Source organism: Paralichthys olivaceus, chromosome 13 (assembly GCF_024713975.1).
Source record: "Paralichthys olivaceus isolate ysfri-2021 chromosome 13, ASM2471397v2, whole genome shotgun sequence".
Classification (NCBI taxonomy): domain Eukaryota; kingdom Metazoa; phylum Chordata; class Actinopteri; order Pleuronectiformes; family Paralichthyidae; genus Paralichthys; species Paralichthys olivaceus.
Window position 1 is genome coordinate 10897939 of NC_091105.1, and position 18667 is coordinate 10916605.

At 41.0% G+C, this 18667-nt stretch overlaps 1 long non-coding RNA gene across 1 annotated transcript in view; it reads right to left on the reverse strand.

Annotated features, from left to right (window-relative positions):
• The window catches only part of LOC109633160 (uncharacterized), a 52141-nt gene that overhangs the window by 2668 nt on the left and 30806 nt on the right, over nt 1-18667 (reverse strand). The gene's annotated exons all lie outside the window — the stretch shown is intronic.

The window sequence follows — 18667 nt, forward strand, 5'->3', positions numbered from 1 at the left end:
ATAACAGAACACACACAGTGACACAATGTGTGCTTTTATTCAAACCTTTGTTTTATCTATAGTACTAAAACACAAGTGGCTCCTCTGATGGATATGCCCGACGATGTCAAATATCCCCACATATACTAATATCACTGGCAATACCTCTATCATTAGTATTGTCATTGCTCCCTTTCTTTTGTATAAATACTTCAAACATTGATACACCTCTCTGTTAATGTAAGATACTGTCTTTTCTCATGACCGTTGTAAATATTGTTGTGAATATGCGCTATACAGTTAAAATCTGATAGATAGATAGATAGATAGATACTTTATTGATCCCAAAGGAAATTCAAGATGTTGATTGATTGATTGATTAAGATCAAATTCTTAAATGTCAGCTATTCAGAGCTGGTACGTCCACATCTGCACTATTCACAACCAACCTCACCAACCCCAAGAATTCAGACTTCAACGTGAAATTATGCTATCACAAATATATTCAAAGTATTATAAAAACCTTTTAAGATATTATAACATCTAACATAGAGTCAAGTGAAATGTATAAAAACAAAAATGAAATAAAGAGAGGAAAGAACAATGTGCTGGTGACAAAATCTGACCAGACAAGAAATTGCTTCAAAATAGAGAGAAATGGAGATAAAGATCTAGAAGACGAGATGAGAAGAGATGAAGCTTCAACGGTTAAAGTTAAAAGCAAAGAAAAAGGAAAAAGGAAAGAAAACAGTGAGTTGAAAGAAATAGATCAGAAAAAAGTGAGAGGCAGAAAGTAGAAGCTATGAATAACTACAGGTAGATGGAAATAAGTGGAGACCGTCAGTGGTGGGAGAAACCAGAAGAAGATTTCGCAGATAACAGAACGGAACAATATGGCAGCTCAAGTACAATCATACAAACCTAAAAGACACAGTAGAGGAAACTGAATATCACAGTTTTACTTTTTCAAAAGATCAGTCAAAAGACAAAAGTTGTATCAAACCAAAGGCAAACAGAAACACAAAAATACAGCATGTCAAATAATCTGTAAAAGTCAAACCTCAGCATGTATAGATGCCACAGCACGAGCACATGAGCAGCAGGAGCACATGAGGGCAGTTATGATGAGGAGAATCCCAGGATAGAGGCCGAGCTGGTCCCCGTAACCCTTTCACACACATATCCCCTTCCATCAGCATCAGGCCTGGTGATGCCCCGTGTGACTGCCGAAGGGCTGTGATGTCATAAGTATGTGTGTTCTCCCCCCACCCCCCGCCACTACCATCACCACCTCCAAACTCCCCTCACTCACTATCACCCTGCAGCGAAGCAGTTCAGACTGGACCCTCAGGGAGGGGGGGGGGCTTTCTGATATTAAAGACACTTGGTCCACACTTGTGTGTGTGTGTGTGTGTGTATTTGTAAGCATGTTTTCTGTGTGTATTTTTAGGTGAGTGTATTTTCCACTCCTTGTGCAGCTCTGCAGTTCAGCAACAGCAGAAAGAGGTGAGGCAGAGAGAGGGTCACAGAGTCTGGGGATCACCTGGCTCTCATAATTATATTCCTTATATCAATAAAGTGATGTTGTTGTAGTTTGAAAGACATTGTTGGAATTCTTTCAGTTTATTGTCTCTGCCAGATGGTTATGTTTTCACCCCAAGCTGTTGGTTGGTTTGTATGAAAACTACAGGACAGATTTCCACAAAACTTAATGAAAGGATGCGATATTTCGGTCTGGAAAGAACCCATGACCAGTTGGTGTGGATCCGGATCCAGGACTCTTTCTTTAACATTATGAGATGGTTGTTTATCAGCATTTTAAAAATACATAAATCTTGATGAAACACATTCAGCAAACTGATATTTATGAGTGTGGAAAATGTTGTGAAGTTTGACTGAATTTACGGGGACTGTATGGCCTTGGTGGTGGAATGCACTCTACTGCGCATTTACTGTTTTGTTGTTGATAAAATAATGGAGCAGAATACGTATTCCACTTGTCCCAATACTAACTATACTTATATAATACTTGTGTATCAAACAGATCTCTATAACTGAAATGAATCCCCTAGGGCTTGGTGGAGGTAGGTGCTCTCCTTTTGTTGTTGTCAGTAGTTCCTTACAGGCCTTTGCTTTCATTCAGAGAGAAATTAGTCTAAATATAAGCCCATATTAGTTGCAGAAATAGTCCAACTAATGACATGTTTATAATTTTCTTGGCTCATTCATTCATTCCACTAAATCAAATACCTTTTACATTGTAGAAAATAAAACTGTATTCTGGTTCAATATCTTGGATGTGAAAAAGTAAAATAAGTTGTAAATCTTGCATTTGATAGACTAAGGCCAAACATCATGTAGAAGCACTGAATTAAAATTTATTGTCAGATGATTGACATTACCAGGAAGTCATGGTTTGGTAGCTGCAGAATCTTTTCTGCATGGTGTGGAGTTTGTGTAATTACTGCAGATGAATAAAATTGGGTGTGGTAGAGATGTGAGATGTTGATTTAATGAATGCCAACCTGTGCACTGTGCCAACCCACTGGTAGATGACAGGTGTGGCAGCTTTGCGGTTTTTTATTCCGCAAGCTTTCTACACAATGAGCAGCCGAGCTGATGAATGAGGAAGGCCGTCAAATACAATAAGAGCAGCTCCCTCTGACATGTCTGATAGACAGACGCTGAGCATGACGCTTTTTCATATAAACTAAGGAATAGCACTGCTTGCTGCTGCATAAAGTTATGAATGATTTCACATCGTCGCCCTCGACTGCTGCTGAATTCTTCCCCAAAGGCCCCAGAAGAGGAGTCACAGTGTTTCCTCTTGATTTTAACCTGAAATACTGCAGTTATGATGCTGAGAGTGGTGAGAGTGAACCAAAACAGAAAAAACTACCTAAAGACAAAAACAATGTGAGCACATCTCCCTGGATTAATCATATGAGCAGCTTCTTTAGGTTAATGAGTTCAAGGCCAAATCAGTCTATCTTCCTTTAACAGTAGCCTATTCATCCTGATTGTGTTTATGGGGCACATAAATGTATCCACATTAATTTTATTATACACTCCTTTATTATACAAACAATAAAATAACCTGTGACCACTCCCCATTTTTTTAAAAACATGTTGTGTAACCGCTTTATTACAGTAGCAGCTTCTTTCACGTCTCCTGATTTGCATATAGTGGCTGCCTGATTTGCACATACCATGTGTTCCTTCTGTTATGAGGCATGTTCATTCCTTCACAGGGCAAGTTATTGCATGTGTGCGTGTGCAGCAGGTGAAGCTGCATTATGCAATCTTCAGTGTGCAGGGATGGAAAGTTTCGGGGATCGATCTCTCATACAATTTTTTCTCATGCGTACCCTGTTGGACAATATTTATATTCATGACAAATTAAAGGAAAAAATGAGTTTGGTGTTTTGATAAGGGCGGTGGAGCATGTCACTTCATAGATGTTTCATTGGGTTGTGGTCTGGCGACTGTGAAGGCCATAACATATGATTCACATTGTTTTCACACTCATCAAACCATTCAGTGACCCTTCCTGCTCTATGTATGGCACTCAGGCCTTGTTTCTCAACTCATTTTTCAACTTTTCCCCTTTAATTTGTCATCCTCCTGTCTTTTCTTCTTCAGACGGTGTCAGCACTCCTATAACCTCCCACGTGGGTGCGTGTGTGGCCGTGACCTGACAAGCAGCAGGTGCAGCATTGACATACTGCTCTGACTTGCACGTGCTGCTATTGGGGTTACGTAAGTCTTTCTCTCTACGAGAATCAAGAATTTATATATATTCTTTCTTAATTTTTTTGTGCTGAATGAGCACATTTTTATACTAGTGTAACTTTCTCTCTCTCCTGCCAATCAGCTGCAGGTCTGAGCAGGGAATTCCCTCTCATAATGCTCAGCTGTAAATCATTGTAAGTGTAGTTTTCGGGTTGGGGGCTTATGTGCATTTTTGCAAGATTTTGGTTGCGTGTGTGTGACCATATTACATGTCCCCCCGGGTGATAAAGAGGATAAGAACATAATGACAAGCCATTCCTGCACTCATAATTCTCCAGAGGCCTTAGGGTTAGGTGTGTGTTTTTGAGTAGGGGGTGTGTCAGGCTAAAGAAATAATTTCTGCTTGTTCTTCTTTTTCATCCTCTGCTGTGTTTATCTTACTTCTATTAACCCCCATTCGTCCTCCTCGCTTTAACGCAAGTGAAAGTTCTAATGCAATCCTGCAAAATAAAAAATCTTACTGAATCAGAAGGACAGAATATCAGGACCAAAATCTAATAATTCCACATATATCTGTCTGTCTGTATGTCGAATGCACATCTTGTGAACTGTTCATTTTAACAGCTGCACACTTGGCATGTGTACTGTAAATTACCTGAGGAAGTGCAGTGCTGAGTTTGGTGCAATTTGGATGCGCAATATGTTCAATATGTATAATAATAGAATAAAATGTCAAACAGTGTACAGTGTGCTAACAGTCAGTCTGTGGACTAAACATGTCTTCTTCAGTATCTTCAAATAAACTACAGCACCAGTTTGTTACTTGGTCAAAATCGCAGCCACATTATTTAGATCCTTTTATCATTATTATTTTTATATATTTTTATTTGACCTATCAGATTGACAAAGATACCGCTCAACTGACCCGCGACAGATGCTGATCTCTGTCATGGCAACAACACAGGACTCCTTCCTGTTTGGTCGTTTGTCTTCAAAGTAAAAAACAATGTTTAATTAGTTCTAAACAGAATTACAGAGCTTTTATTTTGAAAAGTTGCAGACTTGGGTCTGAAGATTGTGCCAACACTTAACAGACCTCTGTTTATATAAGGAGGACTGACTAATAAGGAACAACTCTAAAGTAGCTGAAGAGCTTTAACACAGGCCAGAGAACCGTTCATTCCAACAGGCAGGTTTACAACTAGAAACAGTAGTTGACGTAAAGGAAAAAGAATTTCACTGGGCAGAAAATTGTCCATGTGATTGAAAAACCATAAAATATTAGATTCTTACTGATGGATGAATCCACAACTCACATTTACTTTAGTAGCTGGTCGAGGTAGTTTCAACTCATTAACTAAAAAGTAAATATATGTAGTGTAAACAGTATAAAGTAAAAAGTAATGTGAAGTAGCATAAACTTGAGACATGTAAAAAAGTATTTTTAAGATAGTACCTAAGAACAAGACGGGTAGATATATTGAGTTACTTTCACCGCCGCTTTATTCTTTCGTATTCATTCACCTCATCTGCTCTGGGCTCCTGCCCCCACTCCCCACGTTCACCAGTTGCTCGCATGCATAAATGGATGAAAATAAAAACAGGTAAAACAAAATCCAGGATACAATCTGCAGGGGGAGAAAAATGCAGACTTGCAGATTCTTCACACAGACATTTGTCACGGTGAATGACTGATGAGCAGGGACAGACGGTAAACATGAGTAAATATGACAGCGACTGCATATGTGTATATGTGTGTGTGTGTGTGTGTGTGTGTGTGTGTGTGTGTGTGTGTGTGTGTGTGTGTGTGTGTTAGCTGTGAGCCCTGGACGTTAGCTGTTTCTCTATGCATTATTAAGAAGCTGAGGAATACAAGGAAACACAGGAGCTTGTCTTGTTTGGCAGGCAACTTGTTATTCTTTCATGACGGCGTTTCATATTGATGACTCTTGAGTGAGTCAGTGATTTGCAGCCAAATACAAAAAAACTTTGATTCACCTTCCTGTTTCAGGAACTTAACACTGACCTTTAAGATGCTTTAATTTTAAATGTTTACACAGTTAGTCAGAGGTTTACAAGGTTACACAGAAATATATTTATTTATTTATATATATATATATATTCTTCTCTGTAAAGCACTTTGTAACCTTGTTTAGAAAAGTGCTATACAAATAAAGTGTATTATTATTATTATTATTATTATTATATACGCATGTGCAAGCATGTGTTGGAGCGTGTGGGTGGCTCTGAGGAGTGGCGGATCCAGGCTGTCGTCAGATGTCACGTTTAATATCATTGCACGGCCACTGGAGCTCTATTATTCATGAGATCAATGCTGAGATTCAACCAGGCCTGATACAGGACAGCCCGTTCCCCTCAGGCATTTCCCCTCCACCCTTCCATCCTCCCCTCCTCGATGTTTCTCAGAAGATTATCTTCCCCCTCACCGTACTTCTTCTTCTGCAGAGGATGAGTTGTGGGAGTTGTGAACATGAAAACGGAGAGTGTTCACCTCAAGGGATGACAGCCAGTGAGAGACAGCGAGGCAGAGAACTGTGCCTCTGACACCTTGACTGAGAGGACTGTAGAGCCAGAGGCAAAACAGCGGAGGAGGGAGGAGGTAGGAGCAAGAGAGGAGAAGGAAACAAGGTGATAGAGTGTTGTGGTGCAGGAGTGGGTCAGTGTCAGATGCCCAACAATGCCCAGAGAAGTGTGAGGTTGAGCTTTGCTTCTTCCTCAGCGGTGTCTGGAGTCTCTCCTCTGGATTCTTCACTGGTTCCTACTTCACACACGTGTATAGTGAGCAGTAACATTTATATTTCATTGTCTAAGTGCCAAAAGATTAGACAAGACCAACTCTATACATTTGTGGGCCCCCCCTGAACTATAGAGCCTGGTGTCCTGATGGTCTTGAATGTTTTGTCTTGATTGTGTTGCTCACTGTCACTGAAACGTCTGATGTATGAATCTGAGCCGGTGTTCTGTGTCTGTCTGTTTCTATTTTTTAGTGCTTTGTAGATTTCTTCTGTAGATTTCAACATTGTTAAAATATTTTTTATTTTATTTATGTTTGGTTAATTTCAAGTTCATTCATCCTTCAGTTTCTAGCTTTGGAATGTTGTATCCTCTAATATGTAAGTAAATGAGTCCTCACAGAGACAAGCTCCAAATATACTCTTCAATAAGATGTTTAAAAAAAATAGAAAACTCTTCCTCATGTGGAGGAAAGAACGAGAGGGAATTAAACAGTCAATCCTGACCCATTCCACAAATCCTCCAGCACTCCACATGAACCGAATTTGTATTCTTCCATGTGGAAAACTAGGCTGCTGTGGGAAGTTGGGGCAACATCTATGCAACAAACTGTGCATGCTTTAAAGCACAGCAACCAGAATAGTTACAACATACAAATACACACTTAATGAACCAAGACTCAGCTCCTTTCACTCACTACTTATACAAAGCTATGTGTGAAGTTGACCCTCACTGTTATACTTTGATCATAAAGTAATTACCAATAACACTATAATGATGCCACAGTTCTCAGTTCAGCATGTGTAATACAAGAAACTGAGGCAGCTGAATGGGAATTGGTCGTCAATATATTTCCAAATTTTCATCCCTTAATTTCAGAAATACAAACATGTTTTCATTTAACAAAACATGCACAGCTTCAGAGTATATAGATGTCGAATGTATGATCAAATAATCTGCTAAACTCAACTCTCAGTGACGGCTTTCAAAACTTGATGCTGTGGATATACAGGATTTCGGTCAGATATTCAGCTCTGTTCCTGCAGCATCTCAGCTGTGACTGTGTTTTATAGGCCCCGAGAAGTGTGTGTCATATGTGCTTTTAGAAATGGAGAAATGGAGATTAAAATAGGCTGCGAATAATATTAGTAAACACATTCACATCACTTTGTAATGTTTCGCACATAATACCAATTTTAGGAGACTAATCCCGAGATCACTGCCCTTCCTGTGTGTACCATCAGTGTTTCATAGCAACTTGTAAATATTTTTAAGTCCAGTACCCATAATGCTTCACCCCTGAGAACTACAACTCAGAGGCCCTGGGAACTACAATCTTCACAGAGAAACAACAATGTGTCGGCGTGTCATTGGTCTTAGCTGTGACGTCTCTGCGGCCGTGCGTATGTGCCGGTCAGAGCAGCCTGTGCGTGGTGGCCTCGACAGTGATGTCAGCGCACATGGCTGCGGCCACGGTCGGCGAAGCTGGTTTGAGGTTTGGGACCGCGCTGAGCGGCAGCAGCTGGAAGTGAATCTCGAGGGAGAGCTGGGAAAGTGGCCACAACCTTCCCCCCCAGAGGACTCAGTGAGAGACAGAGAGGTGCAGCATGTTATTAGCAGATGTATTGTAACGCTGCTCTGGGTCTCTGTGCCACGTTGTTCTGGGAAGTCACTAAAAAAACTCAAAAGTGTTGCGCACAGAAAGCAGTGGTGATGCTCTCACACCGCCCACCATAGTTGTTACAATGCAATCCAACACACACGTGGAAAACTACCATGGAGTTGTCTCCTATGGTTGTGTCAAGCAGCAGGGGGGTAAATCCACTAACACAGGCTCTATAAAGGCTGAGTCAGGACATATTAGTCTGTGTGTGTGTCTATCTGTGTGTGTTTGGGGACAGTGGAGAGATGATGGCAAAGCAAAGTGGTGTACACACACTCACATGCTTCTCTCTTGACACGTGTGAGGATAAACACCGATTTCCTTGACTGACGTTAACACCCTGTTGAGTAAACACACACCCTAACTCACACCACCACAGCAACGTACGACAGCATCCTGCACACTCAGATGACAACAGGCTCCGCGGCTCCATCTACAGCCGTCTGGTTGGTGGCACGAGGCCCAACAAACAGCACCAGTTCAAGGTTCAGAGCGACCTCGCTACAGCTCGTCCACACACACTCACACATAAACACAGTCACTAAACACAACAGCACATACCTTTATTATGGTTTAACAGCCTCAGATTGTCAACACAGTTCACTGTCATGCCCCACAGGCAAAGAAACAGAGAGACACAGGTCACACACACAAAAAAAAAATCTTGCTCCATCATGGAATTGATCTCACTCAAAGCCAAGACTTGTTAATCAACAATTAAGAAAATACACTGCTTTGTTGTTAAAGACTAACTGGTTCCCCTCCAAGGGCTAAAATTTGTTCTTAGACCCTGACCATGAGTTCGGGTCCTGTGTGTAATATACAGCACTGTTTGTGTGCCATGTTCATTCACAGTGAGGAGAGTAAACACACAGCAAACGACACACTGCAGCTTCACCATTTGACCACAAACCATGAAACTAACTAATACTCCAAAGAGGATACTTGCCTTCAGGTTCTGGGGCCTGTTAATAGTGTACATGGGAGTATTTAGCATCATTTAAATTGTGGTTATTTAATTAAACTGAGCTTTATTACACCACACACTAACAGTATAAAATACAATAATTACACAGATCAACCACATCATTAAGACAGGTAACAGGTTTTAATGTTGTGGTCGACTGGAGCAGCTCTCACCAGAGGGCCTCTGATACATTTAATACAGTCTAGTCTCTTAACTATCTGTCAACGTAATAACTCTGTACAGAAAATGTGACATGTACATGCAAATTCTGAACATCAAATGACTTCCTATTTGTATCTGTAATTCAGCTTAATTACCCTGTCTATGACTGTGTGTGTGCATGTGTGCATGTGTGTGTGTGTGTGTGTGTGTGTGTGTGTGTGTGTGTGTGTGTGTGTGTGTGTGTTGCACATCTGGCAAGGATTTTCAATAGCTTTTTCCTCTGTGTTCCTTTTCAGCGAGCAACAAGCATATGTGTATGTGTGTGTGAGAGAGTGAATATTATTGTAAATGAGATTTTCTTTTTATCGTTAATAAATTGGAAAACATTTCTAAAGCATTTTCTAATACTTTGTGAGTGACAATATTATCCAATTAGAAATAAATCTGTATAGACAACAGTTCTGACAGAACAGTCATTTTAAAGGACACCCTGAAATCCAACAGATATCAATCTTCTAATCACATAACAGGTTAGATGGTGACCCCTAAATTGTCATACTGCATTTTCCATTAAATTGATTTTTTTGTTTTTTTTCATCATTACTATTATTACTTTTTTTATCCAGACCTGAAGGTTTGTTTATCCAATTAGTTACCCAGCCTTAACTTAACCACTAAGTAATTCTCTGCCAATCTATAAATCTTTTGTGAATGAATTAACTGCTGCAATTCTTCAAAATTACAGTTTAAACGTATATGCCTCAGAATCTCCCTGAGGTCAGTCTAAATATAAAGTAGATGTTATGGATTTTAAAATGTGTTATAGCTATCATTGTAAACACAGGTGTTCTAGTCATTGATCAGATAAAATGATTCTTTATTTCCCCACAAGGGGGAAATTGGAGACAATAAAATATTAGTAAAAAAAGTAATAAATAAGTTAACATGCAATAAATGAACAAGGAGATATAAAATAAAAGTAATATGTAAACTATTCACTATGGATAAAGAAGAGCCATTAGGCTAACATTATTTATATTAGCCTGTTTGTTCTCTCTGACACTCAACAATATTGTCTCATTGTGAAGCGCTGTGAGCTGCAGGCAGGGAGATTACAAAATGCTGAGTGTGAAAACAGAGTATTGAGGCAAGAAAAATACTTGACTTTGAGAGATAAAATGTTAAATATTCTCACATGAAGGGCACAATGGGATTTTGTAATGTGTGAAGGATACATTTTAATTTTAGAACCTCCCCTCGGGCCGGAGGCTGCTGAAAACATTAAGTACAGGACGTCAGAGAAAGACATGTCTCTGGGCGCAGTGTTAAGTTGTTGTGTGTGATCTGAAAAATTCTCAGAATATGGTTTTTTGACCTCCTTTTGTGAGCAAATGTGCAATTTGGCTTCTCAGTTAAGTGTTCCTTTATTGATGAAGTTTGTTCACTTGGAGACAGAGACGCAGTGAAACAGTCCAGAGGGGGCAGTCATGATACTGTGAATGATTCAATGATTACTCTCCTGTACCAAAAAACCAGAGGATCAGATGTGTGAGTGTGAGTTCATGTTTGTGTGTACAAGTACTAAATGCTACATATGAATCTGTTCTTAATGGTGAACGGTCCCTCTCCCAGGGCGGACAGAAGTGTAACTGAACACATCAACAAAATTATAAATTTACAACATTGATTAGAAAAAAGATGAAGGGAGCAGCGATGACAATTAAATCACGGAGTCATCAATAATGGTAGAGTATGAGCACATTGTATATCAAGCAGTCGTGTTGTAATCATAGTCCATCATCAGCTGCCACCACGACCACGATCCAGCCCCAGGATAATTTTATATTATAAAATGTGATGCACTGTTGTGGAATAAGTCTACAGCCAGAATTAAAGCTCCATCTCAACTGCAACAGTATAATGGTCCTTAAAATTAATATGTAACAATAAATAATGTGATTATTCATGGTTATTTTTATGTTTGATAGATTAAATGTTTCACTTGTAATACTTCAAATCTTGTATTTTTACTTTTATTTATTTTACAGTGCTGATTGAGTGAGTGAGTGTGTTAGGAGTTTCCCTATTGACCATAGAGAAGTCATTGTAACTAACAGTTTCTCAATGGCTGGATGGGTGGATAGATGAATGGATAGATAGATGGATGGTCACTAGCAGAGCGAATGAGAAGCAAACATCTCTCTGCACATACAACAGTCATTGTTTGCTTGACACACAAAATCTACTTTCAAACATGCATTGCAATGAACTTTTCAATACATTTCAGGGCGCCAGTACATGCACGTGTTGAATGCTTCACTGGAAATGCTGCTGTGATCGAACTGCATTATCTTTTAAGCGTCACACACAACAGCCAATCAAATTGTGAAATACTCAAGAGCTGTCATTATCTAAGCAAACACAGGTCTAGCCTGACTTCAAATATCAAAAAAGGCCTGAAAAGCTGTACAGGCATTTTCAGACATGAACTCCAGAGGCTCTCTGCAGAATTGCTTCTGCACATTCTCCGCAGTTTGTCTTTCACATATGAACGACACAGCAGGAGATTCTCCACTCAGACGCGATCACAACAACACAGAAAGCTCTGCAGTGTTCAGGTGAGGGGTGGTGCAGGATGAAACATGATCCTGATTCAGGGATCACGTTTTTGTTTACAGCACGCCGACACAGCACGCCGACACACTGAAAGCTCTTTTCACATCTTCGTTGGTGTCTTCTACATGTTTGGCCCCGCAAGATATTTGTTTTGTTCATCACACTCACTCGCTCTAGGTGAATCCTGCGGAGGGTCCCCTGCTGAGATCTCACAGCTCCTTCAAATTTTCTGCAGAAGTTTTGTAAGGTTGCTGCAGAAAGTCCAGAGGCTCTCACTCGGACAACGGCATACAGTCTCTCTAAAGAATGTCCGGAGGTTCTCTGGAGTGCAGTGCATGTTTGAAAGCACCTAAGGTCTGAAGGTAAATATTCTAATAAATTTAACAGACCTTATCCTGACAACACCTTAGTGCAAAGTCTGAGTAATGTTTAACTGAGCTGATGTGTGAACAGACAAAGAGCTGAAATCAGCTGACACTTAACAGGATGAAATTACATGTGATGACAACGAATCAGTTTATTGTAGCTGAGTGTGGTTCTTAAGTGAAGGATCTAACTCTTCCTCACTCACTGGTCAGGTGTTCATGCTTGTGCATGCACGCACAAAACCCCAGCTCGTACTACTTTACCACATTTAAACCCCTCCAATTATCTTGCCTGTTTGTCCTGTCCTGTTTGACAGTGAAGTCAAGCCATGACAAAAACAGGGTTTAGGCCCTCGTCTCCACTTTCATCTTGAGAATATACTGATCTGTGGTAGACAAGGAAAGAAAACAGAGCAAAAGCCCTGAAAGCAGTGAAAAGCAAACGCCCCGAGTGTGTGAGTTTGATGGATGGAAGGTGGCTGGAGCGAGGTGAGGCTTGGGTGTGCACAGGAACACGCTAAAGGATAAGGAGTGTTCCCTTTGGCAGCGTGGCACAGCGTGAGTCCACCAGTGCCATCTGATGCCTGTGTTTGTGACGCTGCAACAGTGTGTGGCAGACACTGAGAAAAGATCTGGCAGCTATAAATAGGCTGCGTGTTAAAGAGGCACGTTGTAAATATAGTGCCCTGGTGTGGTGTCACTTTACACCTCTCACCCCACCCTCTCTACTCCCTCTCGGCCTCAGCTCCAGCTTCCACCGGACTCTTTTTAACAGGTCCATTATACCAGAGTGCGTCATGAGCGTTGGAAAGAAAAAGACTTGAAAACACAGGAAGAAAGGGAGAATGAAAGAAAGGAAAGACGGGGGCTGGCAGCGGTGTAGTTATGGGACAGATTACGCTCAAGAGTCTGTGTGTGTGTGTGTGTGTGTAAGATGTAACTAAGGCCAGGCTTGTCTGCAGGCCTGAGAAGCTTCGAAAGAGGAAGGAAAATTTAGAGGGATGTGATCTTCTCTCCTCTTCATCTCCTCTCCTCTGTCATCTTTTCTATTCCCATGTTCTCCTCTCTTCTCTTTCCTTCTCTCATCCCCTTTTCATGTCTTCTTCTGTCCTCTGGTCACATTTTTATTCTTCTCTCCTCCTTTCTTTCTTCTCCTGTTCTCTCACCTTCTCTCGTTACCTCTCCTCTTACCTTTCGTCTCCTCTCATTTATTCCCCACTCTTCTCATTTCCGCTCCTCTTTTCTTCTACAGACACTTTACGCTCATTTCCACCACATCTCTCGCCTTGCCTCTCCTCCCTTGTTTTCTCTTCTTTTTCGTTCTGTCTTTTTTTTTCTTTTCCACAAACCTGTTGAAAAAGTGCTTTGGTGGGTGTGGTGGTCTGTGAGTAGGCAAACTCTACTCACTGTGTCCCCTGTTACCACTGTGCGTGTGAGTGAGTGTGTGTGTGTGTGTGTGTGTGTGTGTGTGCGTGCTTATGTCTGTGTGTGTGTGTGTGTGTATGTCTGTGTGTGTGTGTGTTGGTGGATAATTTCTCCTATCGCAAATAAAATCCTTCCTCTGACATCACACAGTGACGTCCCTTGACATTCAAACATCCAGTAAGCCAACATTCGGGGAACAATGTGTGTGTGTACGTGTGTGTGTGTTGCACATCTGGCAAGGATTTTCAATAGCTTTTTCCTCTCTGGTCCTTTTCAGCTTGAACAAGTGATTTCTTTACAAGAGAAAAGTCAGATACTCTCTCTCTCTCCCTCTCTCTCTCTCTCTCTCACACACACACACACACACACACACACACACACACACATACACACAAATACACACACCCTGACACAACAGGCACTGGTCATGTTCCCAAGGTCCTGTTCTCAGAGCAGTCTGACTGGAGGCCTTTGTCTGAGCTCACTTTAAAAATAAAACTGGAGCAGGGTTACCACACACACACACACACACACACACACGCATGCACGCACACACACACCCTCTCTCACTCTTTGTGCATGAACTAAGCTTGACCTGAGGTGGAAAAGAAGCCCACTGCCAACTCATGATGCTGTTTAAGTGAAGTGTGTGTGTGTGTGTGTGTGTGTGTGTGTGTGTGTGTGTGTGTGTGTGTGTGTGTGTGTGTGTGTGTGTGTCTGTACATATGTGTACTGCCATACTGTATTCATGTGTGTATTATTCCACTCAGCCTCCTCCTGACAGTGTAATTATGGGCTTGTGTAACACCCATGTGTATAGGAGCGAGCACACACACACACACACACTTATGTATGTGTCTCGAACATGATCACACCACCTGTCATTTTACTGCTGTGCACAGAAACACGATCCTCCACAAATTACAGGACCAGGATTAAACTCATCATGCCCTTCATAAGTCAAGGAGACTTTGTGTTCTTGTGGTGTTACTCACTGACCCTCCCCAAAACGCCCCGTACAGTACTGCAGTACAAGGTCATGCACAAGGCCGGGTTAACTTGCCTTTGCAATGGCCGATTAGCCATCTTTGATTGAGCTGCCCCTCTGAAGATAATTATTTATTGTAATGACTTTTCATATGTTTTGTGGATGTCTCCGTGTGGAAGGAGATGCGACAGCCCACTATAAAAGAACACTTTGACACTGTCATGTGACACAGGTATGGTCACATGACACACATGGTATTGTCGTGTTTTGTGAGGACTCTGTGTAAAGAAACGTAAAAAAACATTGGGATTCATTACTATAAATATAAATCAACATGTGCTTCTAAATAATGTGCAGCTTTCTTTTATATTGAGCTCTACGTAATATATTCTTCTTCTTATTTCATATTCTTCTATTACACTGCTCTTATTGCTGAGCTGACCTGCTCTTCTAATCTTCTCACTTTTTATTGTACCCCTGTGTTAACATACATATGGCAAATAATATTGAAGTGAGCTGATCAAATTGGCATCTCAATATTGCCCATTTCTATTTTTTTACAAAAGCTGCTAATTTTCCAATGAGTAGGTCCAGCTAATAGAAGTAGCCAGAGCCTATTATTATGAAATGATAAATTGTAATTTGCAATTTTGTTTAAATGTTATCTATGTTTTTTTCTGAAATTGGAAGTACGACTTACTAAAAACACATATAGCTCCAGTACAGAGAGTGATAGCCTGCTGATAAAATAAAATACTTCTATTAGTTTGTTTTCTAATAGCAAAAAACAAGGCAGGATTCATAGTATTTCTCAATCCACAGCAGTGGTGAGGATAAGAGGTGCAGACTGATGCTGATGCTGATGGTGCAAAGAAATGTTGTTAAATAACCTATTGAATAAATAAAGATGCTTTAAATCCTTTAATACTTGATATTTGAGGTTTTAAAAGCATCACATTTTCACCCAAAGTAATTCAATAATCCCGAAAGCACCACGGGTAGTTACATTTCTATCACGGAGTCCCACACTGGGAATCAAACTGTGCCATATTTTACCAACTGAGACACACAAGTACAAATAACTCAGAACACACTTCATTAGCATTGTCCCCTGACTGTGAGTTCCCTTCACTTCTCTCTAGCTTCTACTCCAAAAAAAACATCTCAGCCACAAATGAATCGCTGCCACCCTGAAGACTTCCAGAGTGTGTGTTGCAGAAAAGCAGATGATACCAAACGAGAGCTCTCACTGTGGATTAGCAAAGCCTTGCCACAACAAGGCCCCAGAGTTCAACATCGATGCTTATGGAGGGGGTGAAGTAAATGGAGAGCCAATTAGTAAAACAGACCATTGACAGTAGAATCCTAATTACAGATTTAACAACATATTATATTTTAATTTTAAATTTTTTACACATGGTTTGTTTATTTTTCTATGTTTTTAATAAACACAATGTCCTTTTTCAAAGGTCTGTACCCCTTACATTTTTTCTCTCTCTATTAATTGAATACCAGGATGAATATCAATACATAAATAGCTTTATAAGCATTTACAAGGCTCTCCAGCTCCCTCCCTTTGACTTAAAAATATCCTTCCACTGGTTTCACAGTTACAGTATATGTCACCCCTGACAGGTCGGCGGTCAGGCCACATCACAAGGCGAGCCCTTCAAAACGCTGAGACACTCACCTAGAGGCCAAAGAACAAGGAGGACATTCGGGGGGAGACACCTGCAGAATCAGGCGCTTCTACGTCACGAGTGTGATGGAAACTGATCCACTAATATCAGCCATGTGCCTATTAGTAGCCTGCACAAATACACTGCTGTCTATTAATACTGTAACCTGGCACACACATGCGCTGCTCTATAAATGCACACTCACGCGGTGGCTGTCACATATACCTGATCTGGTTTCAGCAGCACAAACCTCCCCGGCACCATACTCTACAAGTGAGCACACTGGCCCACACATGTAGATTCACACTCCATACACACCCACATACACGGGTTGGCCATGGCTCTTAGTCGTGTCCCGTTCAGCAGACACATGAAAGGACACCCTGGAGAGGGGTCCTTTTCACAGTAATGGTGCCCAGCAGTGCTTAGCGCGGACCCACTGGCTCTCTCACTCTGTAGTGAAGGTGATGAGGGTTCTCAATTCCACAGCAGCCCACTCTTCTCTGCCCGCCGAGTGGGGGGAAGAAGAGTCTTTCATGGACACAGCACTCCACCGGCTACACACTCACACACACTCCAAAGCACTCACCCGCCGTCCACTGACAGAGTGCGAGAGCTCAAATTTGAGTGAACGAGCAAGTGGGAATTGGCGATGAGTGTGAAATATTCAGAGGGTTCACACTTGGAACATAGAAAATCAGCTGCTACAACAGAGAGAGCACTCGGAGTTCTGAGCATACACATACAGATGGGTGACAAATAAACGGTAAAGACCAATATAAAGTGTTAGTTTGTAAGGGTTACGGTTAGGGTTATCTCAATGACTTCCCCCAATGCTGACCGACAACTGTGGAGAGGCATTGGCAAGGCTGCACATCTTTATGCCTTGGAGAAAAAACTAAAAAGGTCAAGGAGGCAACTCTTAGATTTGGATTATGTAAAAACGCTTTGATAAAATAGATTATAGTTGGTTAGCTGGATGTTTTTTAACTCTGAAAGGACTGTAAAGGACTCAAAGGTGTTTGAGGTTCGTTAGGTTTAAGATCGAAGTCAGATTGGGTTGTGGTTAGGTGATACGGTCATTTTGGTTAGGGCTTAGGTTTCAATTAGCGTTAGGCTTAGTTACAGTTAGGCATTAAAGTTGATTGGTATGGGTTTGGGTTAGGGAGGATTAAGTTATCTTGATGACTCCACCCACTGCGTCCGTCGACTGAGCAGTTGACATGGGGAGCCAAAGGTTGACAAACATTAGTCAATGGCTCTCCCTCCCCCATATCACCTACATACCAAATCATATCTCAGTCTCTCTGGTTGAATAAGTTGCCCACGTTTGTAGATTCAGTTGTTTGGATTTTAATCTGACTAGTACTCCTGTAATTGAAGTGCATTCTTAGCTCAGCTTTTAGATGAGAGGTTTTTGACTTGAAGCTTCCTATTGCAGAGGATCAGATCCGGATTAACCTCCTGACTTCTAGGTCCCAGACCTATGGTAGAATGGAGTATGGTTAGTGTTAACAATTTCATTGCTTCATTGCTCAAGTCTGAATTCGTGTTCAGAAACAGAACAGAAACCTGGATCAACTGTTGCTGCAACGCAACTTGACTTCATATGGCAATGAGTTGCTTTGACACATCTTTTACATGCAAACAACATCTCTGATAGAATACTTTGCCATGCAATTTGTTTCTTTTAGTAGTTTGTCATATTTTTAGAAACAACTGTTAAGTGTTAAAGCAGCTGATACAAGCCTTCAAACTCATGGATCTTCCATTCTAACAGCTTCTTTTTATTTCTTATATTTTTGCTCACTGGTACCTGAAGCAACCGGCCCCAAAAACACATCCACTTGTGTTTCTTCAACACAGTGTTGTTTTTCAGTTTGAACAGCCAATAACACATTTGTCTAAACTCTCCCGTAGGCTGGGTTGAGAATTTTTCTATTTTCTGTATTTTGGGATTTTTTGAGGTTTATTGATTAATGGTTTGGGCCAGTCCCCTTAGTTCCAGTTAAGCAAAGTATTAATTCTACGACACACAATGATACTTGTGTGCTTGCAGCTTTGTGGCAAACCTTTCCTGTTTGACAAAGCCCCTCTACGAAATGCCAAGTCTATTAAGAAATGGAACATCGGTTCCTGCAGCCAGGTTCCAAAATCTGGTAGGAAGCCTGAAACCAGAAGAAGGGAGGTTGTCATGAAGCTTAGCAAAGGTTCAGTCAGGAAAACTGTCTTCTTGTGCATGCCTCCTAAGTCACATGCACTATCCCCGCTATTCTAGCTCTCCACCAGCTCATTATCTCTTCTCATCATATCAGTGTTCTCTCTTTCTCCTGTCAT